At 46.4% G+C, this 15226-nt stretch overlaps 1 long non-coding RNA gene across 1 annotated transcript; it reads left to right on the top strand.

Annotated features, from left to right (window-relative positions):
- The first annotated feature begins 4796 nt into the window (after positions 1-4796).
- Positions 4797-14336, top strand: LOC141577125 (uncharacterized). The gene is made up of 3 exons (XR_012505744.1): positions 4797-6658; positions 10725-10872; positions 10977-14336. It is a non-coding gene; the product is annotated as an uncharacterized LOC141577125 (long non-coding RNA).
- The last annotated feature ends 890 nt before the right edge of the window (positions 14337-15226 follow it).

Genomic DNA, 15226 nt, shown 5'->3' with positions numbered 1-15226 from the left:
AATGGCAAGACACAGATTGAGTTTAACAGATACCATGAGAGAGTATATTCTTTTTGACTATAAAAAATATTTTCGAGGTCTTTTTTCTTGGTAGTGGGATGTCATTTTGCAGGAGAAATATTTAACTACAGATGTATATAGATACAGATACAAATAGATATACATGTGTATATTCTATTTGCACAGAATTATTTATCATTAAAAGGTATTCATAATAATCTCTCTACCATTTATGAAATGAAAAACTGATTTAAAAACAGCAAAGTTGACTGAAGGGAAGTTATCTTGCAATTTATGACAGCATCTAATTTAAATCCCTACTTTCTGACTTAAATCAGCATTGTGACTTTTAATTAAATTGACACTAAATAATAAATTCTTCAGCATAGTGAGATAAGTGGATTCCAACTTTATTTCCTAGAAAGCATACATTATTCACTTACGAATATATCTGAAAAAAAAAGTTTGTAATTATTTGGAATCAAAACCAAAATGAGTATGACTCATCAAAACATGTCAATTTTTAAAATCGTAATTACCACATGAAATGGTTAAGGGTAGAATTTAAATACATGGATTCTATTTTTCTCACTTTTAAAACATTCTCTGATTTAGAAGGTGGGGTAAAAGGACAAAGAATTTTGTGAAAACAAATTACAGTGCATACACGTATTGAAACGTAGTATGTATAATGAAGCTGCGATATATCTTTTTCTTCAACGGGAACACGAGAGAAAAGGAGAAAGGAGGAGACTGGGATCGGGTACAAGACGACGCGGCGGCGGCAGAGCGAGCTCCGGAGGCAAGGGGCGGGGAGGGGGGGCGTGTGCGGGGGCGAACCGAGGAGTGACCGGGACTTCGGGCTAAAACTCGGTGGTTCCCGTCGCCCGTTCCCGCGGCCGAGCCTTCAGAGCCACTGTGAGCTCGGGCGTTTCCAGAGCCTCCGCCCCTACCGTCTCTCCAGGCCCTGCCCCCTCCCGCGGCTTCCCGGAGCGGCCGCCGGTCCCCGCCCCCTCCCCGCGGCTTCCCGGAGCGGCCGCCGGTCCCCGCCCCCTCCCCGCGGCTTCCCAGAGCGGCCGGCCGTCCCACCCCTTCCCCGCGGCTTCCCTGAGCGGCCGCCGGGCCCCACCCCTACCCTCCGCGAGGCTCTGCGTGAGCAACCCGGCCCTGCACCCTCCCCGCGGCCCTGCCGAAGCCGCCAGGCCTCGCCCCCTCCCCGCGGTCCTGCGGGAGCCGCCGGTCCCCGCCCCCTCCCCGCGGCTTCCCGGAGCGGCCGCCCGTCCCCGCCCCCTCCCCGCGGCTTCCCGGAGCGGCTGCCCGTCCCCGCCCCCTCCCCGCGGCTTCCCGGAGCGGCCGCCCGTCCCCGCCCCCTCCCCGCGGCTTCCCGGAGCGGCCGCCCGTCCCCGCCCCCTCCCCGCGGCTTCCCGGAGCGGCCGCCCGTCCCCGCCCCCTCCCCGCGGCTTCCCGGAGCGGCCGCCCGTCCCCGCCCCCTCCCCGCGGCTTCCCGGAGCGGCCGCCGGTCCCCACCCCCTCCCCGCGGCCCTGCGGCAGCCGCCCGCCCCGCACCCTCTTCACGGCTTCCCAGAGCGGCCGACCGTCCCAGCCCCCTCCCCGCGGCTTCCCTGAGCGGCCGCCGGGCCCCACCCCTACCCTCCGCGAGGCTCTGCGTGAGCAGCCCGGCCCTGCACCCTCCCCGCGGCCCTGCCGAAGCCGCCTGGCCCGGCCCCCTCCCCGCGGTGCAGCAGCTGCGCCCGGCACCGCCCCACCCCCTCCCCACGGCTTCCCGGAGCGGCCGCCCATCCCCGCCCCCTCCTCGCGGCCCTGCGGCAGCCGCCTGGCCTCGCCACCTCGCCGGGGCCCTGCAGCAACCACCCGGCCTCGCCCCCTCCCCGAGGCCCTGCGGGAACCGCCCGGCCCCGCCCCCTCCCTGCGGTTCTGCTGCAGCCGCCCGGCCTCGCCCCCTCCCTGCGGTACTGCTACAGCCGCCCGTCCCCGCGGCTCTGCGGGAGCAGCCCGGCCCCGCTCCCTCACCGCGGTCCTGCGGCAGCGCCCAGCCCTGCCCCCTCCCCGCGGCTTCCCGGAACGGCCGACCGTCCCCGCCCCCTCCTCGCGGCCTTGCGGCAGCCGCCTGACCTCACTACCTCCCAGGGACCCTACGGCAGCCACCCGGCCTCGCCCCCTCCCCGAGGCTCAGCGGGAGCCTCCCGGCCCCGCCACCTCCCCGCGGTCCTGCAGCAGTTTCCGGCCCCGCCCCCTCCCCGCGGCTTCCGGGAGCGGCCGCCCGGCCCCGCCCCCTCCCCGCGGCTCTGCGGGAGCAGCCCGGCCCCGCCCCCTCACCGCGGTCCAGCGGCAGCGCCCAGCCCTGCCCCCTCCCCGCGGCTTCCCGGAGCGGCCGACCGTCCCCGCACCCTCCTCGCGGCCCTGCGGCAGCCGCCTGTCCTCGCCACCTCCCCGGCGCCCTGCGGCAGCCACCCGGCATCGCTCCCTCCCCGCGGTCCTGCGGCAGCCGCCCGGCCCCGCCCCCTCCCACGGCTCCCCGGAGCGACCGCCCGGCCCCGCCCCCTCCCCGGGGCCCTGCGGCAGCCGCCCGTCCCCGCGGTTCCCCAGAGCGGCCGCCTAGGCGAGCCGGTGGAAGGCATCCTCCAGGTGGGCAACCATCTGAGTGACCTCTCAGCCTGCTGACCCCAGGGTGGGCAGGGCAAGTATCTCTTCCAAAGGCTCATCCTCGAGCAGGACTGGAGCCTCGGGAGCTCCGGGGCCTTTGAGGGGTGCCTCTGCGTTTCCCGTGTGGCAGGGCTTCTGCTTGAGCCTTTCTGCTTGCAGTCACCAGGCAGCTTTTAATCACCCTGGAGCCCCGCCCGAGCCGCGGCCCAAATGGAAACAATAAAGCTTCTGCAGCAAAGTTAAAGAAAGCAAAATAAACAAAAAGGCTTTAGAAAGGGCCCGTTTACCTTTCAAAAAAACGTTTTATTCTCCCCTAGAAATCCCACATCCCCCCATTCCCTTCCCCTATTAAGGTTGTATATAAGCGCTCAAATCTCACCCCTTTTGGGGAGGTACTTTTCTTTTTTTCCTGTGAAACTCCTTGTGTATGCAATATTAAAAATAATAAAGTTGTGAATCTATTCTCCTGTTAATTTGCTTTGTTGCTTATTTCATAGAGTCAGCTTTTGAACTGAAGTGTAGCAGAGTGTGCCACTCCCAGATGTATGATTTGGGCATAAGAATTCTTTTGAGCTGAGGATAAAAGAAAAGCTCCCACCTTCCCTTATTTGCTTAGAAGTAGGACATACATTTTTCACAGCCATTCCTTCTCCCATTTCTACCGAAAAGGACAAAAGTTAATCACACCATTAGACACCCCATTTTCCCATAAGGGGAAAAAGATTTTTTCCTCCATCCTCCTGGGCTCTACAGGGGAGGACAAATAATTTTCTTTCTATCCTTCTGAGTTTTGGAACCAGAGGAATCTGCATAAGAAACTTTACTAAACAACCTTTATTTCAACCCCTGGAGGCCTGAACCTTCTTTCTGCTGTCCTGTCATTTCTCCACAAATTAATTCTTTGTTGAAGATCCTATATAAGCTGCAATTCTAAATTGTCTCTTTGAATTACTCATTTTTCCTTGGGTATCTCCCATATATACAGGAGGTGTACATGTTAATAAACTTCTGCTTGTTTTTCTCTTGGAAACCTGTCTTTATTACAGTGGTCTCAGCCAAAAACTGACTTGTGAGATTTGGCAGGCATGCCTTGTTATAGTATTCCTATCTGGGTTTCTTGAAATCCTGCTGTTGTCTGCTTTCAAAACATAAAAAGACAGCTAACATAATGCTTCCTAAGCAAAATCTTTCAAAGGCTTATGTGTGATAGTCTTATGAATACTCAGGCAAGAGACATCTCTTGTGAAATGAAATTAGGAAAACAATTCCATACAATAGTATCAAAAGGAATAGTACTTAGGAATAAATTTAACAAAGTGAGTGCAAAACGTATACCCTAAAATTAGATTCTGATAAATTTTTGAAAGAAATTAAAGATCTAAATAAGTGGAAAGCATGTTGAGAAAATTCAACATTGTAAAGATGGCAATATTTACTTTAAACTCTGTCAAAATCTGAAAGGCCTTTTTTGAAGAAATGAATAACTGACCCCCAAATTTGTCTGGAATTTAAAAGGACACAGAAGAACCAAAGCAGATTTGGAAGAAGAACAAACTAAGAAGATTCATATTCCTTATTTTCTGAACTTCCTACAAAGCAACAGTAATCAAGACAATGTGGGGCTGGCATAAAGATAGATACGTAGATCACTGAACTAGAAATAAACCCATGCATCTAAGGTCAACTGATTTTGAGAAGATTACAAGACAATTCAGTCAGAGGAGGGTCTATTCAAAAATGGCACTGGGACAAGTGGGTGGCCACATGCAAAACGGTGAGGTTAGATCCTTAGCTAACATCGTATGCAAAGTTAATATGAAATAGATCCAAAATCTAAATGTAAGTGTTAAAAGTATACAACTATTAGAAGAAAACATAGGGATGTACCTTCACGACGATGGATTTGACAGTTGATTCTTAGATATGACACCAAACACACAAGCAACAAGAGCACATAATAAGTAAATTGAACTCCATCAAAATTCAGACTTTACTTTAATAAAGCAAAAAGACAAATCCCAGAATGGGATAAAATATTAGCAGATCGAGTATGTCATAACGGACTTTTATCTAGAATGTGTAATGAAATCTTATAACTCAAAAAAGACAAATAACCCAATTAAAATGATATTCCATTTATTCAAAGAAGATATACAAATGACCAATAAGTACAAGAAAAGGTACTTGGCATACTTATATAACAGGAAACACAAATTAAAACCATAATAAGATACTATTTCACACCGATTATGATCATTATAATCCAAAAGTCAGGTCACAAGTGTTGACGAGCATATGGAGAAATTGGAACCCTCTTATACTGCTGCTGAGAATGTAGAATGCTGCAGCCACTTTGGAAAACTCTTTGGCAGTTTTTAAAGTTGTTGAGCATAGAGTTACCGTATGACCCAGCAATTCCACTAGACGCATATGCAAAAGAGATGAAAACATACGTCCACATAAAAATTTGTACATGAATCTTTATAGCAGCATAATAGCCAAAATTTGGAAACACCCCAAATGTCCATCAACTGATAAATGCGTTTTAAAATGAGGTATATTCATATAATGGAATACTATACAGCAATACACAGGAGTGAAATATGAAGTTTGACATGTTACAACACAGATGAACCTCGAAATCACTCTGCTAAGTGAAAGATAGTCACAGTACATCACATATAATGTGATTCTATTGTACATGAAATGTCCAAAATAGGCAAATTGATAGAGACAAAAAGTAGATTAGCCATTGTTTAGTGCTGGGCTGGATGGAGTGATAGGGAATGATAGTAAATAGGTACACTTTTTGAGGTAATGAAAATCTTCTAAAATTGTATTGATCATTGTACATATCTGTAAATATACTTAAAATCACTGAATTATACATTTTAAATGGCTTAATTATGTTATATGATTTATATCTCAATAAAACTTTTAAAAATGAGCCTATTCAAGTGTGAATTTTTAAATTAAGGCATAGTGTACCTCTAAAACAAAGTCAGACGTGTTTGATAGTATTCAGGGTTTAAAATATTACAAAATCTGTAAGAAAAGAGTTATAGCTAAGAGTAGGGCCCATGAAATCTGCCTAGATTTATATTCTAGTTTCACCCGTTATTACTATATGATTCAGGCAAGTTATTTAATCTGAAAGTTATTTAATCTGAGAAATGGGTGTAATAAAAGTACCCATGTCATAGGTTTATTAAAGAGATTAAGTGAGATCTGAAGTAAGTTCATGTTAGATTTCATATTTTCATAATTATTATTGTTATTCGCTGACAACCCAGTGTTACCAACCTACTACAACTTCATTTCTCGTATGCATTGCTCCTGAAACAGATGTGGTACAAATAGGTCCCAGATTCAAAGAACTGCTGAATTTCGTGGTGCAGAACACAAGCACATGAGAGCAGGTGAGGAAAGACAACAAGAGCTGGAATAAATAAGAAAGGTTGTCTAATGCGTGTGAGAAGACCCAAGCTGGAGGAGGAGAAAGTGAATCTCAGGACAGAATGGCAAACTGAGAGGTAGGGATGGAAAGGAAGATATCACTAGTGGAATAGTGAGGAGATTGGGCAGGATGAAGATGCTGGAAAGAACACCTTTGAAAAGGTAGGACTGAGCTCTGCTACACATGATAGGCTAAGATGTTTAGATACGCGGGGTATTAGTGGAATTTTTATCTTAACTTTGTAAATTGTGGTTTTCTTAGAGAAATAGGATTAGTTGCATATTGCCACCATTGGGTAACAGTTCTTATATTTGAGAGCTGTGTCAGATAACCACTTAGCCAAGTAGTGGTAATGTTTAGCTCTGTCTCCAGTGGGCTTTTAACCAAGAAGCAAAATCCCTACCTTAGAAAGAAGGGTCAAAGGAAAACTGCACCAGATGAACAGCTAAGGAAGACCTGACTCAGGACTTTTGCAATAGAGATTGAAGCTATTACAATAGAAGAGAGAAACTGAATTCCGCTCTTCCAGAACAAACGGTGAGAGGGTTTTTAAGTGCTGTGCTGAGCTAGCGGGAAAGCGCTGAGGGCTGATGGTGGGGAGCTGGCCTGGGTGATCAGGCTGCTGCGGTTACTAAGTCCCTCTTGCTGCTGTTAGGCCCCAGCTCTCCCAGAGACCAGGGGCTCCCTTCCTTGATGGTTACATGTCAGAGGGCCAGCTCCCAGGGCCCAGAGAAAGACACTGCAGGATTACAGAAGATTTGCATCTCAAAGGAGCAGAGAAACAATGTGCAATTCCAAGTTTCCCGAAGTATATGCTCTAAGAAATAAGAGGTCAAGGGCCTGTAGTCAGGAGAAATCTTTCTAAAGGTTACTCCAGCTGAGGGGAACATTAAGGCTCATCTTGGTCAAAGGATGCATATTTTAAGAATTCTGTCATGTGGAAACAGTCCTTGAATGCTGGTAACGCTTTGGAAATATATATGCATTTATGCAATGAATTATTTTTAAACCAAAAATGTTCTGGGTACAATTATATGCATTACAAACCAAAGGGAGATCTTTCCTTCATTTTGTTTTCCTTTGGATCTCAAGGCCTTATTACTATTTTTTCCCTTTCAGAAAAGAACTATGCCTTGAGGCTTTCCTTCTTCAGGCAATAGTTTAATGCAGAATTGCGCTTTATGAGCTGTGACAAGTCCCATTGAATTTCCATCTTCACTTAAGAAACTAAGTGGACTTTGAGGCTGCCTTTGTGCTGGTAATTAGGGCAAGTGAATGTGAATCTCAGTGTGTTTAAGTGCTAGCACATGTATTACTTTCTCTCTCAAATTCACCTTTATTCAAATGCAATATCCCACAACAGAGCATACTGAAAATTCAGAGCCTTGTGGATGGCCCACACAATCATAGCAGTAGTAGCTAAACTTTGTATTTCTATGGTGCTCTATAATTTTTAATCACTTCCTCGTACATAATCTTGTTTTGTCTTCCCAGTAACCACTGCAGTAGGGTTTACTACAGGCTTTTATACTTGTCGTCCTGGCAATGGCAAGACTTGACTTTGAGGCTTCGGGCTCCTAGCTTAATATCTAGTTAGAAACTGAATACATTTTTCAGATCTTGGTACTTAATTAGCATGAACTTCAAAATCATTATGCTCTTCTCTTTTTAAGTGATTAAGATATGGCTTAGTATTTAATAAATTTCTTTCTGTGATACAACTTTAAGAAGGCTTCAGAATAATTGAAGCCTATTAAATCAGTTGGGGCCTTCGACTATAGGCAAAAAAATAAAGATTACAATAAAACAAGATTAACAAAAGTACTCTTATCCTTCTGAGGCTGAAACTCAAGAATAGCATATGGCATTGACAATGAGAAGAAATGTTTGAGAAAAAGCTGCATATGCTTAGCGTATATTTGAGAAACTTTCTACATGTCTGGTCTAATGTAATAAATACCACTATGTCAATCTCTATCCAAAAGAAACTATTTAACATACTATGAATGTAGGCAGAAAAACATCATTTTTAGTACTTCAATCTGAAATAGACATCAAGTAAAATGTCCAAAAATTACATCTTTAGCCTGATCACTTATGTTTGAAGTATTTTTTCTGTCATCAGGCAACCTGCCCAGCCCACTTCTCTCCACTACACGAGTCCTTGTCAAAACTGCACACCTGCGGTGCGGTGCTGACAGCAGTGGGGGAGACCGTTCAAGATTGTGACCGTGATAGAATGTTCCCAGCTGCAGGTTTTGGTGCAAAACTGCCTCCAGATGGAAGGGTAGCTCATGAGTTTGCTTTGGCAAGGACTGATACTTTGAAAAAAAAAATGTTGGATCTTTTCATTAGTTTGCTGCTTATGTTGTGATCACCCATGTAGCAAGTTTTTGTGACTATACATTTGGCTCAGTTTTGGTAAATGACTGGTTTAGGAGTGTGTGATTCATGGAAAAGAAGGACAGTTACATAGATTAGTAGTAAATCTACTTGAAGTGCCTCTGATTTATAAATATGGGTTCTATTCTGGTTATCTATTTCTGCGTGTCAAACCTCCCTAAATCTTAAGAGGCATAAAACAATACCTTCTGTTGCCGTCATCATTTGTGGGTCAGGAATTGGGCAGAATACAATGGGGGTGGTGCGTTTCTTTAAGATGTACGGGGCCTCAACTTGGATGGTTGACTGGCTGGAGATAGCTGGAACTCCTCTACTGGAGCCATATGTCTAGATTTCACTCTGGCTGTTGGTTAGATTCTTCAGTTCTCTCTATGTCACATCACCTGAGCTGATACGTCTATTAAGGTGGTTCATTTGCTGTGTCTGACACCTAAGGATGTCTGACATAGCTGGGCTTCCTACACACCTTCCCTTTTTCTACACACAGCCTGTCCATGTGCTCACCACGGGTTTCATCATGGTGCAGTGGTCCCAAGGTAGTCAGATTTCTTACACAGCAGCCAACTTCTCCCAAAGCGAGTATTCTAAAAGGCTGGGGCAGAAACTGCAGGGTCCTTTATGCCATAGCCTTGGAAGTCCCAGAAAGTTATTTCTCCTACATTCTCTTGGTCAAACAAGTCACTAAATTTAGCCCAGTTTCAAGGTAGGGGAAGTAACCTTCACTTCTCAGTGGGAGGGGCAGCAAAGAATGTGTAGCTGCCCTAAATTTACCATCTTCGAAAATGTCATTTCTTTTCAAATACAAAGGGTTAGTTATGGCTGGAATTAACTTTTTCAAATGGGATGCAATAATTATGGCTATAATTAATTATGGTTTCAGTATAACAGAAGAGATATGACTGGAATAAATATTTCTTAATTTAATGTTCAATTTACATAGACCTACTCTATAATATATGATTACAAATAAGCAATGTACTGATTTTTACCTTCAACATAAACCTCATATAGATAGTGCTGATAGGCCCAATCAACCTTACCCTCACTTGCATTTTCTAATGAAATCATGGAAAAAAAATCAGTGTAGGAAAAATTGGGGTGGGGGAATTTTAGCTTTTCATAATAGAAATGTCTCCCTACCCTGCCCTATGTATTATAAAAGTAAACTTCCATGCCCGATATTTTTGTAGGTCTATTTTGTTTTTATTTTTCTTTACAAAAATAATTTATGACATTTTTTAGAAGTTCTGCAAAAAAAACAGGCAAAAATGAACAATAATATAATCATTTGTGAGAAATTACTGAGCATAAGTCTGGTACTTTATACTCATTTCTTATATAATCCTCATAACGTTCTTATGTGCTAGGTGTACCAGGACTGTCACAGCACACTATTCTACCAAGAGCCACTCATATCAAATACAGTGAAAAGAGTACCCCCAGGAGCTGTGTAACTTCGCTCAGCCACAGAATTTAACCAGGTTTCCAGGGGACAGGGCTTGGACCCGGATCAGTCTTATTTTCGAATCCATGCTTTTAACCACTACTAAACCACATTTTATAGAAGTACCTGTAATCCTACCTCTCACAAATGTGCTTTCTTAACACAATTATATATCACACAGACACACTCTCTTCCAGAAGCTTTTATATGATTAAACTTCATCTCCCCTAAATATATTTTAAGAGCTGTATTTTCACTTTTTTTCTATATTTATTATGTTTTCTGTTCCATCACCCACACAATTTCAGGAAAGTTTGCTGGAGGGTTTCTTTCTTCTATGCAATCATTCACATGTTACAACCCCAATGTCATATGAAATGAATATCTGTTGGGATTTTGTTATGATTTTTTAAATTCCCAGAGCTCTACCTATAAATAGTACATGGTATTGAGATCAGAATATAATTGCTTATTACTCCAAGTACATGTTCCAGAAAAAAATTTAATGTGAAAGTCTGTATACACTTAACATTTTCCCATGAAAATATAAGTAAACCAGACACCACTTTTAATGTCCCTAAAGTTTGTCTTAACCCAGTTGCAAATCCTATGAAATCCTGCCTTATTTTTAGCTAAGCAAAAAGTATAAGGCTCATATCTTTCTGAATATGTAGCCAAAACTTGAAAAAAATACTGTACTTGGCTCAGGTTATCAATGTTGAAAGGCAATATGAAACCTCAATTCTCTATTTGCAGGTTCTGGTACTTCGCCATCTCCCTATTGGACATCATCAGTGCTCTGCTTTTCATAACCTGGGACATAGACAAGATGCTGAAACACCCCTGGCACCCAGCGCTGACCCCAGTGGACTCTCCCGTGGGTCTCCACCTCCAGCAGACAGTGGTACATTGATGGCATTCTCTGAGTGTGACCCTTTAGCTCAGGATTTTTCACTATTTTTTTATCCACAACCTGTACTAAATTATGGATTTCATATCTTCACTCAGGACACACACAACTAACATAAATATGAAATAATGCGCTCCCAGGCCATCTCCCTCCGCTGACACCACGCTCACTCTCAAGCCCGGGAAGCGGCAACGAGTGTGTAAGAAGACGCGTCTGGCTCAGCCCCGCGGAGCGCGAATGCCTACAGGGTCTTCTCCTCCTGCTGAGCTGCCGCCCCCCTTCTTGCCGCCGCCGCCGCTGCTCCGAGTCCTTCTCCTCCTCTTCCTCCTGCCGCCGCTGCTCCGGGTCCTCCTCCTCCTCCTCCTCCTCCTCCTCTCTCCCCCGCCTCTGGGGCCCCTGCTGCCCCTGCTGCCACTGGTGCCACATCTGGGTATTTTCAGGGAAAAACCCAAAGACAGTATTTTCAAATGTCATACCATCCACATAAAAATTGAACTTCCAGAATTTAAAAATTAATTATTCTGAACAGATAAATTATACATTCTTTTCCAAAATCCAGTCTACAGCAGTTAAAAATTCATACAGTTACAACATAATATTTTCTGTTTACAATCTACCTATTTTCATAGCTTTTCCTACTACAGATGATAAAGTTCTCATCATGGCTACCAACGTTTGCAAACACAGTATACTTAAAATATATTTGGCAGCATATAAAATTGGATTAAAAGGAAAAGAGGTACTGCTGTTAAATAAAAGTGAAAATAAAAGGTGATAATAGAAACAACTCCATAGGAAAATAGATCATAATATATTTCTGTTAGGACATCAAAAACTTTCCCATCAGAGCATATGCACAGCACTAATGAAACAATTCAACAGCATTTTAGTCCTGAGCAGAGTACAGCTCGGCTGCAAAACTTTGGTTAATACAAGTAAACATGAACATTTAACACAAACTGTTTGACATTCTTTGTTAGTCGATTAAGGTCAATTCCATTTCCGTACACCAGAAACAGACACATCTTGACTGACTATACATCAATAAAAAGGCAAATAATTAAAATAGCCAAAGAGAAAACAGAGAGGAAAATAAAACAGTGGTGGTGCAGTGAGATCTGAGGTATGAGACGGTGTGGGGATGGGAAGGGGGCAGAGCGTCTCAGGACTGTAGGGCCATCTTGAGAGAGCAGAGCAGGAGGGAAGCTGAGGTGTTTGTCAGCATCACCAGTGTTCCAGATGCGGCACAGACAGGTGTGAGGTTCAGTTGTGGACTAGGGGATGTGGCAGCTGGTCATTTTTAAATGAATAATAAAAGTCCTGGGTTCTTAAGAATTATTTTGAGGAGAGAAGGGATCAAAACAGGAAGTTGCAGAAGTCAAGGAGGAACAAAAGCCAGGTCCCAAGTTGCTCAGTCCCGCATCCCCCCTGCCCCAAGCAGCATGGCCTGCATTTTCAGAGCTGCAGCCACTTCGCAGGATGATCACTGCAGCCTCAGCCCCCACACAGGTTTGGGCAGCAGAAAACGGGAAGAGTCTTGGGGGGCCCGAGGGGTCCGGCAGAGGGGCAGGAACGCAGCCCTGGAGGAGGCCGGCGTTCTAACCCAGTGGCTCTGCCTTCACCCACCACGTGGCCTCAGTGACTGGTTCCTCTCCCCACTTGTGTTTTATTTCTTCATCCGTCAAATGTGTTAGAAAGAGCACCCACCTGTGCAGGGTGACGGGAGGATTAGAGGGGAGAATAACGCTCAGGGCTCCAGCGCTCAGTGACCGCTCACAGCAGTGGATGCATGCCACCTGAGGGGGCTCATCTCCTACAGCAAGTCATAACAGCCAGCCCAGCACCCCAGGATTCAGAACTGAGGGCCAGGTGGTGACCGCAGATCATCCTCTGAATTAACTGGAAGAGTAGGAACAGAGAGACCCCAGCACAGACAGGGGGTGTTCTGCGGTCAGTCTGTGTCCGTTCCGTTCCATTCACTGAGAATTCCTGTTCTTTTTTTCAGGGACTAGAATTGTCACATAAACCAAAAGATCGTGAGTGAGAGATGGTATTTCCCATGCAGAAGAAAAGTCAAATTATCTTATAAACATGACAGATGTTGTAGGAGACTCAAGGGCTGAGCTGCACCCTCCCACCCCTGTCAAGCCCCACCTCACTTCACAGTCAGGACCCCTCTGCCCTGTCCAAGAGCTGAGAGGGAAATGGGAGCTCCAGGGTGCCCCCCTATAGGGGAGGCAGGCTACAGTACACACTAAGAGGGTGGCGAAGACAAGGGGGTGGCCAGACACCAGGCCAGTGTCTACGGGAAGCTGTTCACAGAGCTTGTTGAGGAGTGAAACCAAGCTTCTGGCCCTTTAGGGGTGGGATCTTACACCACCTCCTGGAGCCTGAAGTCTGAGGCTTACGAACACGTTAAGAAGGCAATTTTAACATTTACTCCTTGCTTGAATCCATGACCCCTGGACCACACAACCCCCAGCCAGAAAGTTGGGCCCCGCCTGACCTGAAGCATTTCATCTGAAATCACCTCATCTTTTCTGAAAGTCTGGTGTAACAGAAAATACTTCAATCACTTAGGGCTCTTAAGAGCAAGCAGCACTTCCCCAGCAGAGAACATGATGTAGCTCTGAGTGTGAAAGGCTGCCATCTGGGACCGGCTCCTCAGTCACAGGCCGGCTCGGGAAGTCACATCACCTCCCCAAGACGGGAACAAGCAGCTGCCCTGCCCTGGGTGGTCACTGCACCGAGAGACTCCGCACGTCAGTCTCCACTGACCCCAGCAATTCTATTCACTTATTTATCTGTTCACCCAGAAAACACGTTGTCTTGGTTGGACTCCACTAAAAGAGACATGGGTTCAGGGCGGTTGTCTGGAGGGACTCTGGTCAGGTGGCAGCGATGAGGGCAGGAGAGGTAGCCAAAGAGACATCCCCAAGCCTGTCCTGCTGTGGGCTGGGTGCATGTGATGCCACAGGCAAATCCTGGGAGCAGGGAGGAGGGACAGCGGCCTCCCACCTGCACCGGGCTCGAGGCTCTGCAGACCTGATCTGCAGCTGAGTCTGATGTCCCTAGGGCTGGGAAATGCACAGGCCCCCAGGACCTGCCCTGCACTCTCAGGGTGAAGGGCACAGACTCACACCTGAGCATCCTAACCCCCTGGGGCCTGGAGCACGTTCATGCCGGCTTTCTTGGGGCATCGCACAGCAAAGCTGGAAGCTGCACTGAAGGGGGACCACGCCCCAGCACCCCTCACACTCACTGGACACCAGCAATGTACCAGGCACACCGTAAGGGATATGGGCAAGAGAAAGGGCTGATGGTCCCTGCCAAGGCCAACTTCTTATTAAGCCAACTAAGTGGGAGATACAGCATGTCAGGGCGTGCTAAGTGCAAAGGAGAAAAATAATGACAGAAAGTGGGGCAGGCCGTGTCCCATGGGAGGGGACAGTTTGCAGTGCTGGGCAGGCCCCTGAGAAGCCGACAGCTGAGTAAAGACGTCAGAGGTCCAAGAGTGAACCCTTGATCATCTGAGAAGAAAAGATTGTTCAGGCGAAGGGCAGAGCAAGGTCAGAGGCTGGACCAGTGGCAGCTCAGGGAAGAGCAGGGGGAGTCAGAGTGACAGTGACATCAGCAGAGGAAAGGGGGAGGGGTGAGGTGGGGAGGCTGGGGAGGGGCAGACCCTGCAGACCCACTGGGAGATTCTTGAGAGTTTCAACTTTCACTCGGGGACTTGGAAGCTTCCTGGGGGTTGAGAGGAGGGACAGGTGGTGATTTCCAGCTGTGGAGTTAGGGGCACAGGAGGGAGCAGGGAGCAGAGCTAGGGGGCTAGTGCCCCTATCCAGGAGGGGACAGGGTGCTCCATGTACGAGCATTAGCAGCTTGTGTCAAAATGGATCAAATGGGCTTTTAGCTTGCACATCAGAGATTAAACCTGGGGTGTAAGGAAAAATTAGAATAAAGGGTTACTCAGAGATCTTGGAGGGTGTGTGTCCAAGCACACACTGCTCTGCTTGGACCCTGCACACGTGTGCACAGATGTATGTGTGGACAGCTCTAGCATACATTATGTATATAATTGTATGTGGCTTCTACACGTTTCTTAAATGTGTACGTGCTTGTACATTACAGTTACCCAGTGGTGCCCACATACACCACCCCTATGATACTATGTGTGTAATTTCCAGAGCACCTACACCCCAATCCAAAAACACAGTCCTAGACATGAAAAATTAAAACCCCTACGGAGAGGACTATGACCCAACTTTGCAAACAGCAACTCTATATAATATATTTTCACTAAGAGTAATTCTTTCAGACATTGAAAGTGGACCTCTTCCACCATCCT

The sequence above is a fragment of the Camelus bactrianus genome, chromosome 3, assembly GCF_048773025.1.
Source record: "Camelus bactrianus isolate YW-2024 breed Bactrian camel chromosome 3, ASM4877302v1, whole genome shotgun sequence".
In the NCBI taxonomy this organism is placed as follows: Eukaryota; Metazoa; Chordata; class Mammalia; order Artiodactyla; family Camelidae; genus Camelus; species Camelus bactrianus.
This window is presented reverse-complemented; position numbering and strand designations above follow the sequence as displayed.